Below are 19,314 nucleotides of genomic sequence, written 5' to 3'. Positions count from 1 at the left end.
ATGGAATTGTGCTCGAAAACCCGAGATAAGTAAATTTTTCAAATTATTGAGAGGGAAAAAATTTACTACCAGTAAAGTAAGTTTATTCAATGGAATAGGGTGATGGAACATACTTTCTTAAGCATGTAAGTTTTAATTAAAAAAAAAGTTTCAATATCTGCGCATTCAGTCAAGTGATTAACCTTGTTCTTATCGATACTTTGTAGGTCTTGGTTAAATCCAAGACGCGTTTTGATTAATTAATCAAGACTTTACAATTTATTGGAATTTCTGCAATCAATTAAAAAATTACGAATGCAATACATTTTATGTCGCAATCCAAGCATTCAGAAAGAGAAATTTATCGAAAATATTTACTTTAGCGTGAACGTTGTTAAATTTGACCCAATTTTCTAACATATAGATAATCCTTTATTAGAGAATTCAGTAATAGTTTGTAGCGACTGTTATTTTCTCGTATTTTCCAATCAATACTTTAATTATACTTGCAAAACATTTCGTGCGATGACAATAAATGAAGCACCCAAACCCATTAGACACGACCAAGAGAAAGTTGAGTAAATATGACGCTGTGTTATTTTGCCACGGAAGGCATTCCTCTGCTAAAAGTTCATGTTACACAGAACAAGTTGGGAAACGAAAACAAACCTCTCCGAGTCGAGACGCAATTAAGAGGTGTTTCTTAAATAATTAAATAAATATGATTGAAATTAATTATTTTAATCGTCAGTAATTTACCTTATTTCTAGTTAAATAGATTTTAGAAACTTTATACCTAAATCATTTTAAACATAGTAATTGTTGATGTTTGAATTCAAGCGTATGCCTCTTTAACAATTTTCGGAAATTTACGGAATTATAAAGCGATTGATTCACAATAAATGACAAGAAAACTCGCAATTGCGTGAACCTTTGGTGGAAGCCCTGCCATTGGGAGGCTAGACGTTTCTCGTAACCCTAGCCATTCGTCGCGTACTTCTTAATCCTAATGGTGGGAGTAGAAGCCAAAAATTGCCTTCTTGGAACAAGTAGCTCCGATTTTCCCATTGCGAAAGCGGTGACAGACACGCTCACACACAGACACGTCCAGTGTAATACCTCTCCGTGACGTTATCGTCACTCGGAGAGGTTAAAAGTAGGTATTGTAAATAAAAAACACGGTAATAACGCCGCTATAAGGAATAAATCAATAAAGAAGATCTTTTTACTCACTGCTCCTTCGCTACGACTTAATTTCAGTAACGTCTTGAAGGAGCAATACCCACATTGTTATTCCATTGTTTTTTAGCTCAACATTCAGTATTGTGCATTCGTAAATACAAATATATATAGAGCCGTTAGGTGATTTATTTTTAAAGAAACTGGAGATATAGTTTCTGTCATTTATATTTTACATTTTGAGGATTTCATCTTTAACAATGAACTCAACGAGTGTTGTGATTGAATTGCAACAATACGGAAAACAACTTAATTTTAAAAATAAAAATTCTACGGAAATTATTGGTTTCCACAGAAACATGTTTAATGGAGTTTTGAACTTCTTGACAACTTTGTAAGTGGTATTTGAATATACACTCATTTACGGTTAAATAGGAAAAGTGAAAAATTAGGGAGATTTAACAAATAATCCTCCAAAAAATATCCAAATAATTATTTGGAAAACTTTGAATTAAAAATTTTTTTTGCTATTTACCGTATCTTTATTTTCTCTTTAAATTCTGTAAAATTCGGGTTTTATAATTTATTTCAAGAAAGAACCAATTATATATATTAAATTTAATAAGAACGAGTTACTTCCTTTCCTGATTAAGTTGATTTAAAATTAAATCAAGAACACGTGACCTATTTTATACTTTGACTTTAATGGCGTGGCATCACTTTTAAATTAATTTTTTACGCATGTTTAAAATTTGAGGCTAGTTATATTCAACATAAAAGCCGAGCTAATCCCTTTCCCCACAAAATATTTACAATTAAAGGGGAATTCGATGTATTATACACGGAAGCGAAAAGGGTTTCAATCCTCTTCCAAAGTATGATCTTGAAAATCCATCTGGAACCCTTCGGAACATAATAGAAAATGTACTTAAAGACCCTTAGTATAAACTCCCCGCAGTTAAACTCTAAATATTTACAGAAAACGGACATTGGAATACCATATATAGCTTTACTCCATCCTGAGCTCCCAAACATCGTGGACATTGGTGGGTTGTTTATGTTTGAGCCCATCAATATAGCATCAGGGGGTCCCATAAAAGCGCATTACGGATATTACTATTTATTAGGCATTTTTGAGTCTGAGGTGAGCCTGAAAAGTTTAACTTCTCTTCGGATTCAACGTTATCTTCTTCTAAATAATAGGTGTGGCTAGCAATTCTTTCCTACGTCTTTGTCTTGTGTTTTGTTATACGTCTTAGCTCATTGATATTGAAACAAACGAAAATTACGATCCAACGGCATGATTCAGTTGGAGCTTTATTTCTGATGTTTTCTTCTCTTTGCCAACAGATTCAAGGTAAGTTTCGTTATTTTCATAATAATAGTTTCAATAACGTTTTTATTAATGGCATCTTTTTAGATTTTGAAAAACAATTATGGTCTCGAAAAATTTTATGTTTCGTTATTCTTTTCGCTTCGACCTTTTTTAATATGAGTTTCAACTGCAACTTGTTTTCGAGCCTTTCATCGGCGCAGAATCCGCTTTACATTGATAGCATTCATGACCTCCTCCTTCGCCCACAACTAAAGTTCTTATTGAAAAACGATACGTTCATTTATAATTTATTGGAGGTAAGCGATGTGTTTTGAAACTAAGAAGCCCTTGAACGATTGAAAAAGGTTGATTTGTCTGTTCTATTCACTGTTTAGAATTCGCCCATTAAAGCTGAACGAGATGTTATTGAGCACTCACGGAGAACAAATGGAATACTTTATAAACCAATTCCTGCCGCTTGGCAATCTCTTTTTGAGGGAAAAGTAGCGTTTATTTATAGAAAACGCACCTTCTTCAAAGCTTATATAATTAGCGTAGAACCTTGTCAGGAGACCAGGTTTTTCCATATTTCAAGTGACGCACTAGCATCGGTGTTGTACAGTATTCCATGCAGGAAGAACCTGGACCCTTACATCAAAACTAAGTTTTATTCTGGGTAATATTCTTTTTTTTTTATATATGTATATATTTCACAAGTATATGAAATAGAGATAGCACCTTGATAGCAATTCTTGATTCTCTACGGAGTTAAAGTCCCGTTTTACTGAAATACTTTTTACAGATATAGTACATTAGGGACCAAGTATATTATAGTCTTTTGTAAATTAAGGGTTCTGGATTTTCATTTAAGTACACAATAGTTCAACATCTACGCCTTGGGTTTTGTTCATCTTGCCTATCAAAATCCCCTGATTTGTAGATATTTAAAGGGATGTACAATCCGTTATGTATGGGCGTGTCTATAAGACTCAAGAACTATATTTTTTAGTAGTAGTGTTACTATTTCCTGGAGTAGTGATTTGGCTGTCGTCTGCTTGAACGTCTGTTTCTACGGTAGATGCCCATTCCCAATGCACTGATAATGCTACGAACTTCACGCATGCTCAGTAGAGCTATATTTGATGGAAGATAAGTTTGATATAGGCCCCGCCCATACATAACGGATTGTACGTCCCTTTAACTGAAAAATTAAAAAAAAAATGGAAATGGAATAAACAGACTTGTTGGAGTTGTATAGTGCGAAAGAATAAGTATACCTCTTATAGAAGGGATAATTAAGTCAAGAATTTTTCCGGCCTGCTATTGAGTTTAAGTTAATTGCTATTAAATTAATCGAAGTTACTATGCACGAATCTCGTATAAACATAAATTTATTTGCATTTGCTTAGCATTTCGAGATACGTGGAATCTGGATTATTTTTTTACGAATACGATATAGGATCGGACAGTGGTTTGAATTGTATGGCAGAAAGCAAATTACTAAATAAGGCACCGAAGGTCAAGATGACCTTTAGCAACATTGTCTTACCATTGTTAATACTCGTCGTGGGTTCTACTTTATCATTAATAGCTCTAATTTGTAGCTGGTGTTAATATTATCACTAGCTTCCACTTTCTTCGAAGAAAAAACGAAAATATCTTCAAAGCTTTGTCTCCTGGTAAGTCGTTTTTCAAATTTGACAATTAAAATCCAAAATTTGAGCTAAGCCTTGGTTCTAAAAATATAATAATTATATGCTTTCGGGATAATAAGAAAGGTGACGCCATATTGATATTTCTTTTCCGTTTGACGCACCAAAACAGTAAGTTGAGAAGAGGGGGATAGAATAATATTTCGCAACAACTAGGGAACATTCCCTTTATACAGAGAATGTGTGTGCCCTTTATCCTTAGACATTTTAAGTAATCCTTGGTTAAACCTAAAGCGATTGAGCCAGATATGTATGATAAAGAATTGTATTCAAATTGCATGTCTAACAAACCTAATTTCAAAAGCTCTTTTAACACGATACTTAGAACTACAAAGACTAGCATAAGGGAATTAATTAGGGAACATTTCTACGTAATAGTATTCGCTTTTTAATCAAATATTTTGTATAAACACGTACATTTTTGACCACAGTTAAACTAAGTATCCCATAATTTAAATACTTCATATTTAACATCATTAAGTAATACTATTTGGTTTTTAATCTATCGAATATTTTGTATAAACATGTAAATTTTCGAGTGCAGTTAAACTTAGTATCCCACAATGTAAATAGTTAAATTTCATTCTTTTCTAAAATAACCTAAAAATTTAACTTTATAATTGTCAAATTATTCACTGACTTATAAATTGCATATGTAGTAGTACAATTTGACATGTAATTGTAATTATTACCTTCATATTTTAGCCCGAGATAATGTTTTTTCTTATAAAAATCATACAGAGATAAATTAAGGTAGTTCCATGAAATCGATAAAACTGAGTTTAACAGGAATACTCTGCCATGTGAACCTCTTTCTTTACATGTTATTTGTCCATTACTACATAATAATTTAACACTCGTACCATACATATAATGAGTGTGTTGAGGATTTATTAAACGAAGCAACGTGATAATATTAAAACATTTATTACTGATAAAAGATTACACGCGTGGTATTGATTCTATGTTGGTATCTCCGGCCGAACTGCCGTCGTCGTTAACTTCACTCCACATGAAAGTTCGCTTATCACATATTTCCTTATCAGTATTGTCTATTATGTCTATTATTAACCTATCGGTTAAGTCTATTATTAATCTATTATTTTAGGTCTATTATGATCCCAACATCATTTCTCCCCCTTTTTTTTTTATTATCTATAAACTAAATATCGCGCGCGGTTTATGTATGCGAGTTGAGCGTCTTGGTCCGGTATCTATGTCGTGATGGATATGGGTTGTCGGCTCGCTTGGTTTTTGTGGATTTAGCGACGTTGCTGGCCCGTGACAGTTTGGAATAGTTTCTGTCCCACTAGCTGCATTTGCTGTTATGTTTGGTTGAATGGTTCCGCCGATACGGTGTCCATGATCTAAATTGTATGTTATATGGGTCGTGGTGTCCTCATCAGAATCCATTCGATTGAGGGGTGATAGTGATGTAGTATGACTAGGCATAGGTGGACCCTCTTCCTCTTCAGATCGGATGGTTCCTTGAAAACGTAATTGATTTACGTGCCGGCGGATGGTCGCTCCAGAATTGGTTTTGATGGTGTACATAACGCGACCTTTCCGACCGATAATGTGGCCGGTTATCCATTTTTCACCTTTACCAAAATTTCGGGCGTATACTTGTTGTCCTTCGTGTGCGTCGAAGTCGTGAATTTTATTTTCTTCGCTCGCCTTGTTTTGGTCCGGGTGAAATAGGTCAAGAGATGTCAAAACGGGGCGATTGAACATTCTTTCGGCGGGAGATGGGCCGCCGTTGAGGGGTGTTCTCCTGTAGTTTGTCAGTATCCGGGAAATTCGCCATTCCAACGAACCGTCGTTGTATTTTAATAGGCCGTCCTTGAGAAGTTCCGTTCCGTAGGCTGATCCACCTGTCATTTTCTGCAGAGTCCGTTTGACGGTTTGGACGGATCGTTCGGCTTGGCCGTTGGATGCGGGGTGGTAAGGTGCCGTTGTGACGTGAGTGACGCCGTTGTTCTTGGTAAATTCGCGAAACTCCTCGCTAGTGAAACACGGGGCGTTATCCGAAATTAATAGCGGAATTATTCCGAAACGTGACATATGTTGTCGTAAATGTCTGATGACTGTTGAAGAAGATGTCGAATTCGTAATGTCTACTTCTATCCATTTGGAGTAGGAGTCGACAGTGATCAGCAGATATCTGTTCTCTATGGGTCCAGCAAAATCAACGTGCACCCTTCGCCATGGAGCAGACTCTTGCGGCCAAGGGGAAAACTGTTTCGCTGGCATAGTTGCGTGACTTCTGCATGTTTCGCATGTTTTTGATAGTTCCTCGAGTTCTGCGTCAATGCCCGGCCACCACACCTTTGATCGCGCTATTTCCTTCATGGATCGTGACCCTTGATGTGTACTGTGGAGGTCGGTTTTGACCAATTGACGGAGCGACGCGGGAACAATAACTCTGTTGCCTATCAGAAGTATGTTGTCTGCCGTAGATATGTCGAGCTCTCGACGATGATATTTTTTTAAGTCTTCGGACAAAGACGCGGACTTCTTGGGCCAGCCTTCTCTGGTGTATTTGGCGACTGTCTGGAGCAGCGGGTCGTTCATGGTTGCTTCTCGCATAGCGTGTGCGTCAATTGGGCCTTTGTCTCCGGCGCGGATCAAAAATACCAGCTCAGTCGGTAGTGGTGGTTCGGTGTCAGGCGTTGGAAGCGGTAACCGGCTCAAGGCGTCCGCGTTTCCGTGTAAACAGCCCTTTTTGTACATGATCTTGTAATCATACGCCGACAAAATTAACGCCCATCTTTGTAAACGCGCTGCGGCCATCGGTGGAACTGGTTTATTTTCCGAAAAAATTGTGGTGAGTGGTTTATGGTCCGTAAAGAGTGTGAACTGCTTGCCCAACAGATAGTCGCGGAAACGCGTGACGCCGAAGATGATGGATAATGCTTCACGTTCTATCTGTGGATAGTTCTTTTCTGCGGAGTTCAATGTGCGAGAAGCAAACGCAATTGGTCTTTCGATGCCGTCGATTATGTGAGAGATAACTGCGCCCAGGCCGACAGGCGATGCATCGCATGCCAAGATGATTTCTTTCGTTGGGTCAAACAAAATTACTACGTCGGATGACTGAATTACGCGTTTTGCGACTTCAAATGTGTTTTGTTCTTTGAGGGACCATTTCCATTCGGTGTCTTTATTCAGTAGTTCGTACAATGGTGAAAGTAACGTGGCGGAATCCGGAATGAAGCGAGAGTAATAGTTTATGAGGCCGAGAAATGACCTTAACTCTTCTAAAGTTCTAGGTGCAGGTGCATTCTTGATGGCATTAAGTTTTTCCTCTTGCGGGTGCAATCCGTCGGCGTCCAAGCGATAGCCGAGAAAATTTATTGATGATTTCATAAACTGGCATTTTTCTCGGTTCAACTTGAGCCCGGCGTCTTTAAAAGTTTGAAAAATTCTTCCCAATTTTTCTAACAGGTCCAGGTCGTTCACACCACCGACAACCACGTCGTCTTGGAAGGGATGGGTTGAAGTGTGGTCTTGTAATAATGTTTCCATATGTCTTTGGAATATCGCCGACGAAGAGGACACGCCGAAGGGGAGGCGATTGTAACGATAAAGACCCTTTGTCGTGTTAATAACAACATAGTTTTTTGATGTGTCGTCCAGTTCCAGTTGGTTGTAGGCGTTACGCATGTCAATGCGGGCGAATACCTTACTGCCAGCCAGCTTCGCAAATATATCGTCCACCCTGGGCAGAGGATATGTTTCAGTGTCTATGATTTTGTTGATGGTGACTTTGAAGTCACCGCATATTCGTACACTCTTGTTTTTCTTTCGTAATGGAACGATAGGAGTGGCAAAATTAGCAAATGGAATTGGGGTTATGATGCCTTCGTACTCTAGGCGTCGCAGTTCTTCTTCAACGTCGGCCTTCAGGTGATAGGGTACCGATCGGGCCTTATAGAAACGAGGGGTAGTTGCGTCCTTGCGTATATGTAATTTTACCTTGACGTTCTTCAAACAACCCATGCCCGGTGAGAATATCTCTTCATGTTTCGCAAGTAACTCCTCCAACTTTTCTTGACAGGCTGTTACGTTGTTTACCCAATTTTCTGGCTTCGGTAGTATCCCGAGATCTGTGTAAATCCAATTGCGGCCCACTATGTTGGGTTTGTTTCCGCCAGCTACGACCAATGGCAGCTGCAAGGTTTTTCCATGCCAGGTGACGTCGACCGTTATTTGGCCTCTTATGTCCAGAGGATGTCCCGTGTATCCAGTCAGGTGCTCAGGTCCGGGTGCTAATGGTCCGTTGTAGTTCAGTGTGTTTGACAAGACGGCCTGAGATACAATGGTGTATCCAGAACCGGTGTCGAGTTGGAAGGATAGTGGTGTGTTGTTGACTAAACAGGTTATTCTCACCGCTGGGGGTGGTTTGTCCTGAGTGCTATTCCAGCAGATGATGTCGTTGGTGTTGTGCGGCAAGGAGGCGAGGCTGCTTTTCACAGTGTTGACTGCTTCCTGCTGATCCTGTATCATGAACGTATCGTATTCCGGCATGTGCTCATGGGCGGTAGGGACGGTATTTTCGAGGTGATTTGATGACTTGACGTTGTGGATCCTGTTGATATGATCCGAGTCGGTTGGGTCCGTTATTAGGTTGGAACGGTATGGATACAGGTGTCGATCGGAGCGGCTTCTGGCATCTAGCTGATTGTATTTACGTAATGTTTTTCGACAGGCCTTCGAAAGATGTCCGATGGTGTTGCAACTGCGACAAGTATATGCTTTATAAGGGCATTCCCATTCTGGGTGTTCTCTACTGTTACATCGAATACAAGGTTGATTTGACGTTCGTATGGGTCTTTCGTTATATGCACGTGGCCTTTGCGCTCCCGACGGAGGTTGGGTAGACTTTGTGTGTTGGTGCTGGAGGTATGGTGTGATCCGATTAATAGTGGAGTCGTCCGGATGACCTTTTATGGTCCGGATGTCGTTGTTTATGGTTTCCATGGCAAGCGCTTTGGATACGGCTTTTTCTAGCGTGATGTTCTCGATGTCCAACAATTGTTTTTGGGTGTGTTCGTCGTTGATACCACAGACCAGACGGTCGCGCAGCATACGGTTGAGCGTTGTGCCAAAATTGCAGTGTTCGGATAACTTGCGTAATGCTGCGATGTATTCGGAGACAGATTCGCCAGGTTTTCGGTCGCGTTTGTAAAATTTACAGCTTTCGACGATTTCGGTCGGGGTTGGTTCGAAGTATGTTGCTAAAATGTCGACGAGCTCCGTGTAGGACTTGGTGTTCGGTTTCTCCGGGGCGATGATGGTACGTAGCAGCGTATATGTGGGTGTGCCTATGGCGGTGAGCAGTATGGCGCGTTTCTGGTCCAGAATTTCGGTGTTGTATTCGGCGTTCGCTGCCGTGTCTGGTTTGGTTTTGACGCCGTTGGCCAGGAAGAATAGGTCGAGGCGTTCGGAGTAGATTGTCCATTGGTCCGCGTCCGGGTTGAAAGTTGGAAATTGTCCATGAACGGTTTGTGACTTGGCCATTGTTACGATACTTTGCGGTGTGGTTGCTGACTGGTGTCTGACGCGGGGTCGTGATGCGAAAAATAGTGATGCGAGTTCGTTTCGTACGTCCGTCGCCAATGTTGAGGATTTATTAAACGAAGCAACGTGATAATATTAAAACATTTATTACTGATAAAAGATTACACGCGTGGTATTGATTCTATGTTGGTATCTCCGGCCGAACTGCCGTCGTCGTTAACTTCACTCCACATGAAAGTTCGCTTATCACATATTTCCTTATCAGTATTGTCTATTATGTCTATTATTAACCTATCGGTTAAGTCTATTATTAATCTATTATTTTAGGTCTATTATGATCCCAACAGAGTGTATTTTCAAAGTAATTTTAAAAATATCTTCAATTTTATACTCAACATGTTATAAATCGAAACAAACATTTTCTTATAAAGTGCTTTGATAAGAAATTGAATTTCAAAGTAGGAATATGCAATGTTAAATCTCAGGTTATTCAAAAACCATGCTTCAATATCGCAATCTCACATTATGAGGTTGAAATAACACTCAGTAGACCTTTTCATACGCCCTGAGTAAACCATTTTTCTTATAAATATTAGGTCTATATAATATGAAACAATAGGATAATAACAATAAGATATATTCAGTGTAGTGGACTTGCGTGTTACTGTTTGAATTTAGAAATAGTTTTTCCGCAACTTATAAAACAAAAATAATTTCTGTAACGAAATAAATGACTTGTCAAAAGTTACTTGGACAGAAACTGTTTTAATCAATATTATCGGTTTTGTGAATACGTGTTTCTAAACTCGTTGTTATAACCAGAACTGTAATCATAGTTATTGATTCGGAACTCACTCAATTATAAACATCGCCTTTCGAAATAACACCATTAAATATTTATGTTATAATAGAAAATATATTTTTCCAACGGTGCAATTTCAATTATGATATTTTTAGAAATTGTTGGGAAACCACAATCAAAAATATTTCGTAGGCTTATCTGCTTTTATTTCATTTTTGCAAGACAAGTGGTTGATTGACCGCACTGAATAAATTATAATCGGAAAATGACTACTATAACTTTCTGTTGCTTAGAAGCATTATAAAGAATACATACAACTAATAGGAATCATTGTGTCACCATATCACCCATTTTAATTCATAAGCGACTTTTGTGGGCCGGGTTTGAATATTAATCGTCACGGGTAATAAAACGGACGTCTTTCTAACTGTAATTTCATTGGTTGGTAGCAACACGAGTTCTTAGGCAAGGTTCAACGCACAGCGAGATAGATTATTCGCAAGGTAAAATTCGTCATGCATGATTATTAATCTTGCTCTTCCTACAAAATACGTCTAGATACGTTGATAAAATATCTATGTCACAATGATTCCTATTAGAATATATTACTGGCAATGTTACACACATAAACATATCCATAGCCTTATTGAAAGGTATAGGTGTCAACGAAAGTAGCATGTCGTAACAACTTATGTAAGAGATATAAAACAAGTATTATATTATTTAAAAAATTTATTACTTTTGTTTCACTGCCTATACTGTATAATGAATACCGAATTGCTCCTACTCTTGCTAAAATGTTTTATTTATACAAGCAGTGTGGGCAGCAATTATAGGTAACGATTTTTTCTTGCTTCGAAACACGACATACTCAAAAGGGAAATTGCCCTCTCTATGCAAAGGGAACCTTAATTTCTCTATCAATATCAGTAGCACCCAATAGCAATGAGTCGTACTGACTGAAAAAAAGCATTACTCTTAAAAATCTAGATACTATTCAAAGACAAAGGCGTGATACTATGGCTACGAACTGACAACGAAAAAAACCGTTTGTAAAAATAACACACGTTAGTGACGCCGCTGTAGGTCATGACCGCTAAATGAAAAGGATTCAATAAAGGTCTTTTATCTCACTTATTCGACGCGAATTAATTTCCGTTTTGGCTTGTAGAAACAGTACCCACTACCCACCCACGTTGTTAAGACATTGTTTCTTTATTTAACACGTAAAGGAATAATATTAAATACGTCGTGCTCGTAAAATACAACTTGTGTGATTTATATTTTATATTTTGAGGATTTCAACTTTCACAATGAACTCAACGAGCGTTGTGATTGAGTTGCAACAATACGGAAAACAACTTAATTTTAAAAATAAAAATTCAACGGAAATTATTGGTTTCCACAGCAACATGTTCAATGCTGTTCTGAAATTCTTGACAAGTTTGTAAGTAATTTAATTATAGTTTTAAACTTGTTGCATGGGACTATATATCTATTCTGTAAAAATAAATTCCCAATAATAGGGGAATGAGATGTATTTTACACGGAAGCGAAAAGGGTTTCAATCCTCTTCCAAAGTATGACCTTGAAAATCCATCTGGAACCCTTCGAAACTTAATACAAAATGTAATGAAAGACACTGAGCATAAAATGTTTCCAGTTAAAACTCTACATACTTTCAGAAAACAGACATTGGAATACCGTACATAGCTTTACTCCATCCTGAGCTCCCAAATATCGTGGACATTGGTGGGTTGTTCATGTTCGAGGGCTTCCATATAATATCAGGGGGTCCCATACAAGCGCATTACGGATATTACTATTTATTAAACGTTTTTGATTCTGAGGTGAGCCTGAAAAGTTTAACTTCTTTTCGGATTCAACGTTATCTTCTTCTAAATTATAGGTGTGGCTAGCAATTCTTTCGTACGTCTTTGTCTTGTGTTTTGTTATACGTCTTAGCTCATTGATATTGAAACAAACGAATTTTACGATCCAACGGCATTATTCAGTTGGAGCGTTATTTCTGATGTTTGCTTCTCTTTGCCAACAGATTCAAGGTATGTTTTAGTATTTTGATAATAATAGTTTCACTACCGTTTTTATAAATGGCATCTTTTTAGATTTTGAAAAACAATTATGGTCTCGAAAAATTTTATGTTTCGTTATTCTTTTCGCTGCGACCTTTTTTAATATGAGTTTCAACTGCAACTTGTTTTCGAGCCTTTCATCTGCGCAGAATCCGATTTACATTGATAGCATTCATGACCTCCTCCTTCGACCACAACTAAAGTTCTTATTGACAAACGATACGTTTTTTTATAATTTATTGGAGGTAAGCGATGTGTTTTGTAACTAAGAAGTCCTTAAACGATTGATTTGTTCGTTCCATTTACTGTTTAGAATTCGCCCATTAAAGCTGAACGAGATGTTATTGAGCACTCACGAAGAACTAAATCAATATTTTACGGCTCAATTCGAGCCCCTTGGTCACTTCTTTTTGAGGGAAAAGTAGCGTTTACTTATAGGAAACGCACCTTCTTCAAAGCTTATATAATTAGCGTAGAACCTTGTCAAGAGACCAGGTTTTTCCATATTTCAAGTAACGCACTAACATCGATGTTGTACAGCATTCCATGCAGGAAGAGCCTGGACCCTTACATTAAAACAAAATTTAATTTGGGGTAATATAATATTTATTTATTTCTAAAATGCTTGAAACACTGCGAAAGCAATTCCTGATTCTCTACGGAGTTAAAGTCTCCGTAGTTTTACTGAAATACTTATTACAGCTATATATTTAGTCCATTAGTGACAAAGAGTAGAATATCATATTTCCTTTTATAGGGTTTGTAATGTAAGGGTTCTGATTTTTTCATTTAAGTACCAAATAATTCAAAATCTACGTCTCAGTAACCTTGTTCAGTTTTCCTATCAAAATCCTCTGATTTTTAGATATAAAATTATTCTTACCGAGATCAAACTGAAAAATAATCCAATAAACAGTGTTGTATTTGTTCAAAATTGTCATGCATTTAGTGCGATAGAATAAGTATACCTTTAATAGGAGGGATTTAATATTTGCGGTAGGGTGAGTTGGAAGTCAAGAATTGTTAGCGGCCTGTTATTGATTTTTATACTTCCACTTCAAGTTAAACGAAGTTACTATGTATGAATGTCTTATTAATATGACTTTATTTGTACTTCCGTAGCATTTCGAGATACGTAGAATCTGGATTATTTTATTACGAATAAGAAAAAGGATCGGACAATGGTTTGAATTGTATGGCAGAAAGCAAATTACTAAATAAGGCACCAAAGGTCAAGATGACCTTTAGCAGCATTGTTTTACCATTGGCAATACTCGTCTTGGGCTGTACTTCGGCATTAATATCTCTAATTTGTAGCTGGTGTTATTATTACCACTACAACAATTAAATGATCTCTCACTTTCTTGGGCATTGCAGCATCGCGAGATGTATGAAGCAATGACAAAATAAAGATCGAGTATTGAAGAATCTGAACTCAACAGTAAAGAAGAACTTCGAAACTTAGATTCTTATTATTCTTTTTTATTATTTGACCTACTTTATAAAGTAACATATGGATCGTAATTTTTTATAGAACTCAGAAATTATTGTAACAACTTATTTTCTCGAATTTTGCAATCAACATTTTAATTATTCTCGCAAAACATGTCGCGCGATGACAATGATTGAAACACCAAATAAATTATACACAACCAAGAGAAAGTTGACGGAGTGCTATTTTACCACGGAAGGCAACACGCTCCAAAAGTCCATGTAAAGCGAGGAACACACATGCGTAAAAATTTCACGGAATAGTTCTAAAAATTCGTAAACATAAACTATTTTCTATTCCGTTTACATTTACGTTTCTGGATCTGAATCGCACTTGAACACGTAAACGCAAACGAAAATCTTAATTTGCGGTGTTGAAATTCGAAAACAGTGACATTAGTCTCTTTCGGTTAAAAAGGATTAGCCGCGGACCTTTTATATGCTCATAGAGGAGACCGAGGCTTAGGGTTGAAATCAATGCTACGAACCTGATAAACTGTACCGTGCTCTGATGGTTTGCCAAATAGTGTTTTCGAAAATCGTATCATTAAAATAAAATAAACTTTTCAAAAAGATATGGAAAACTTCTAACCTTCCCTAAATATGCCCCAAATCAGCGCTCTTCTACGATCTGCTTTTTTCTCCGCCATTTTTGCGAAAAAGCTCATACGGATCCGAGCATCTGATTGGCTGGAACTTAGCGTAAAATGTTTTACGACGGAAAAAGTTGAGACAATTTCAACTCTCTTTTCTAGTACGTTTACGTCGAATTTTTTTGTACGTTTGCGTTTCAGTTTACGTTTCTGTCGAACTTTTACGCATGTGTGTTCCTCGCTTTAGACAGAAACAGTAGAAAAGAAGTGGAATCAATAAATAAGTTATTTTTATCCATTTCTCAATGGCTGCGACTTAATTTCGGTAACGGCTTGTAAAAACCGTACCTACATTGTCATATGCCATTGTTTTTTACTTAACCTGGATTACATAAATTTCTTCTACTTGTGATACTAAACCGGTCATTTTCTGGTCCTTCTGTTTGAATTAAAGGGGAGCAGGTGTAGAAACCATAACCCCTGACGTCATGCAAAATGAATTTGAACTTCAAAATCACGTGAATTTGACATACCTAACGACGTGAGCCGAGGGGTCGGACGTTTAGGAAAAAGTGTACGGGATTTCGAAATCCAATTTGATTTCTTCGGATTTCATTTGATTTCATCGGATTTCGTTTGATTTCTTCGGATTTCGATTGATTTTAGAATTCGATAAAATCCAATGGATTTCCTCGAATTTTGAGATTTTTACCATGATTCAGTCGGATTTTGCTATTTTTACCGTGATTTCGACTGATTTTGCGATTTCTTTTGATTTTGGATTTCCTGAATTTTGTAATGGATTTCACGATTTCTTTACTGATTTTGCTTCTGATTTCGTGATTTCTATGTTGATTTCGTGACTTTTTGTTGATTTTGTGATTTTTTTTACTGATTTTATGATTTCATGGCTGATTTCGGATTTTTTAATTGATTTCGAAATCAGCAATAATTTCGGATTTCTTAAATTGGATTTCACGGGTAGCGTACGGGATTTCATGAATGACCGACCCCTCGACGTGAGCCGTGACTCCCGCTACCTATGAGGGTCGAACCCTATTTTAAACCAATTATCTTTGCGTATTCTTATCGAACCCGAAATATGTGAATAGCCAATTAAATGCGAGGCAGGAGGAGCGCACTCCTCAACCAAGTTTTAAGCCCTTCCCCTTACCTTCAATCAGATGTTATAGTATGGGGTATATGAAGTCTTAAAGATTCCAAGTGGAAGAAGTCTGTGTATTCCTGACTTAACATGTAACGGAATAACATTAAGTACGGCGTAAACATTGTTATATAGAGGCCGTACGTGATATATTTTCAAGAAACTGGAGGTATAACTTGTGTGGTTTAGATTTTATATTTTCAGTATTTCATCTTGCACAATGAACACAACGAGCGTTGTGTTTGAGTTGCAAAAGTACGGAAAACAACTTAATTTTAAAAGTGAAAATTCTACGGAAATTGTTGGATTCCACGGCCAGATGTACAATAAAGTTTTGAACTTCTTGACGACTTTGTAAGTATTTTTTCGTTATTCACTGATGACTAAACAGGCAAAGGTCACAAAATAAGGGAGAGTTAGATAGTAATCCAAGAAAAAATATCCAAACCTTTGTTTAAATTTAGAGATAGTTTTGCTATTTACCGTATCTTTCAATTCAGTTCAAAGGTTTTATAAATTAACTCAAGAAAGCACCAATTATATAATTAATAATAAGTTAAATTTGATTTAAAATTAAATCAAGAGGATATCATATGTTTTATACTTTGACTTAGTCAGTTCACATAAATGCAGTGGCTTCACTTTTATCTTGCAATTTCAAACAAATGTTCAAAATTTGGCGCTATAGTTACTTTTTACAAACAAAGCGGGTTAGTGCCACCTCAGAGCATTCCGCACTAAATTGTATAATCCTTTCACTCCCTCTATGTGTCATAACTATCACTAATACATAAGCCGACTATCCTAGAAATTTTATGGTTTTCTAACTTGTTTTATCTTTTATGTGAAAATAATTGACAATTGTAGGGGAATTCAATGCATTTTACACCGTAGCGAAAAGGGTTTCGATCCTCTTCCAAAGTATGATCTTGAAAATCCATCTGGAACTCTTCGGAACATAATTCAAAATGTACTGAAAGACCCATAGTATAAATTTCCCGCAGTTAACCTCTACATACTTACAGAAAACAGATATTGGAATACCATACATAGCTTTACTCCATCATGAGCTCCCAAATATCGTGGATCTTGGTGGGTTGTTCATGTTCGAGCACATCAACATTGTATCAGGGGGTCCCATCAAGGATTATTTAAAATGTCTAAGGATAAAACGCAAAGAAGGAAATATCGAAGGTAGATGTTCCAAACGGTACCTAGCGGGCACAATCGGCAAACCGGAAAGCCAATATTTTGAAGCGTCAACACGTGACCGGGTTCTTGAAAGTTTTGTCGCTCTCTGTCTGCTCTAGCAGATCTACCAAAACCTAAGCCTTGCCTATTAAACTAAATTATTGTAAACTCACCTCGTATATTCTTGAACTGAATGTTAGCTTTAATCAAGGATTATTGCTTTAATCTATTATTAAAATTAAATTATGATTTTTAGGAACTAACCTCATTCTTGAATCTTAAACTAAATGTTCTTAACGACCGTTGACAATTCGAAAAAGAACTCTAAACAGCATGCTTTCGCGAAAATAAGATAGGTGGCGCCATATTTATATTTCTTTTCCGTTTGACGCACCAAAACAGCAGGTGGAGAAGAGGGGGATGGGTTAAAATTTCGGAACAACTAGAGAACATTCCCTTACTATAGAAATCTGTGTGTGCGTTTTATCCTTAGACATTTTAAATAATCCTTGGTCCCATAGAAGCGCATTACGGATATTTCTATTTATTAAGCATTTTTGATACTAAGGTGAGCCTGAAAGGTTCTACAGTCTTCTCTTCGGATAATACCTTATCTACTTCTAAATAATAGGTGTGGTTATCAATTCTTTTCTACGTCTTTGTCTTGAGTTTTGTTATTCGACTGAGTTCGTCGATATTGAAACAAACACAAATTGCGATCCAGTGGCATGGATTAGTTGGCGCTTTATTTCTGGTGTTTGCTTCGCTTTCCCATCAAAGTCAGAGTAAGTAAGAGCATAAGTTTATAATGCCTCTAAGTACTCATATCGCTTCCACTTCTATGGCAATAGTGTTTGTCTGGTTCCCTTTAATGAAACCCTATACTCTCTCCGTATCATTTATCACCTCAACTTCAATACAAAATTGTACCGCCTAGCCTAGCGTTTCTTTTATCCCTTTTAGAATGTTTCAGGACTGAAACCGCCTCTATCTCACGAGAGAGAGAGGGATTTGGGGTTGCTTAAGTAAAATTCGTTCCCCTCCAGTGCCTACCTATACGAAACGTAAAACTGTCCTTTATTCCACTGGATGATTTTTTTTTCGTCTCGACCGCTTGGTGGCTGCACCGCGACAGAAATTTCAAAATTTTTTCTCTTCGGATCTTAGCGCTATGCGAGTTCTGACGTCACAGTAGCCTGCAGAAGATGCCCAGTTGTAACCCGCATTTGTGTACTTAGAGGCATTATAAACTTATGGTAAGAGTATTTTCGTTTTCTACGGTTTGGTTAGTAAAATTATTTATGACATCATTTTAGACTTTGTGACAATATTATGGTCTCGACAAATTTTGTTGTTTATTTGCATTTTTGCTTCAACCACCTTTAACATGTTTATCAACTGCAACTTCTTTTCGAATCTGTCATCTGCGCAGAACCCGTTTTACATTAATAGCATCCATGACCTTCTCCTTCGTCCGCAAATACGGTTCTTATTGAAACGCGATACGTTCATTTATAATTTATTGCAGGTAAGCGATAACCCTTATAACTCAGAAGCGCTTAAACGGTTGACCACGATTGATTTGTCTGTTCTATTTAATGTTAAGAATTCACCCTTGGAAGCTGAGCGAGATGTATTTGAGCAGGCACGAAGAACAAAAGGAATATTTGATGACTCAGTAAAGGACTCTTGGACATCTCTTTTTGAGGGAAAAACTGCGTTTATTTATAGGAAACGCAATTTCTTCAAAACTCATATAACTAACAAAAAACGTTGTAGGCAGACCAATTTTTTTCATATTTCAAGCGACAAACTAACAGCGGTGTTGTACAGCATTCCATGCAGGAAGAGTATGGATCCATACATCAAAACTAAGTTTAAATTAGGGTAATATAATATTTATATAGGCCTAGTGTATTTCACAAATACATGAAACGAATTAGAGATAAAACCACTAAGGCAATTCTTGATTCTCTAGGCAGTCCTAGTCGAAGTTCCAATATTTTAGTAAATAAACTTTAAAATTTAGTAAAGTACATTTTATGACGGGAGAATACTAAATGAAACAAATAGGCCTACGTCCCTTCTTTATATAGGGTTTGTACGGAAGGGTTTTGATATTTTCATTAAGTACAAACAAGAAGTGATATCTAGTTTATTAGGGAAAGGTATAAGATGCCTAAGTATTCGCGCGCCATAGTCCCAGTCCCCCTTTTAAAAATACAAGGGGGACGTAAAAGGAGGACGGGCTATTTCGCCTCTTCTCAGTCG

The 19,314-nt window shown here is 37.1% G+C and overlaps 2 long non-coding RNA genes across 4 annotated transcripts; both read left to right on the top strand.

The window, feature by feature from the left end:
* Positions 1-16,056: 16,056 nt before the first annotated feature.
* Positions 16,057-16,840, top strand: LOC149616204 (uncharacterized). Its single transcript, XR_016375750.1, has 2 exons — positions 16,057-16,206; positions 16,720-16,840. It is a non-coding gene; the product is annotated as an uncharacterized LOC149616204 (long non-coding RNA).
* A 682-nt stretch (positions 16,841-17,522) lies between these two features.
* Positions 17,523-19,073, top strand: LOC149616203 (uncharacterized). 3 transcript variants are annotated; one of them, XR_016375779.1, is made up of 5 exons: positions 17,523-17,611; positions 17,675-17,828; positions 18,007-18,299; positions 18,360-18,571; positions 18,650-19,073. It is a non-coding gene; the product is annotated as an uncharacterized LOC149616203 (long non-coding RNA). The 3 variants fall into 3 exon arrangements; XR_016375778.1 differs by having other exon boundaries at positions 17,675-18,107; positions 18,211-18,299; XR_016375777.1 differs by having other exon boundaries at positions 17,675-18,299.
* The last annotated feature ends 241 nt before the right edge of the window (positions 19,074-19,314 follow it).

This window comes from Phalangium opilio, unplaced genomic scaffold (genome assembly GCF_054372755.1).
Source record: "Phalangium opilio isolate 3A_F unplaced genomic scaffold, DU_Popi_V2 ptg000217l_1, whole genome shotgun sequence".
Classification (NCBI taxonomy): Eukaryota; Metazoa; Arthropoda; class Arachnida; order Opiliones; family Phalangiidae; genus Phalangium; species Phalangium opilio.
Note: the sequence above shows the minus strand (reverse complement) of the source record. Positions and strands in the feature narration are given on the sequence as shown.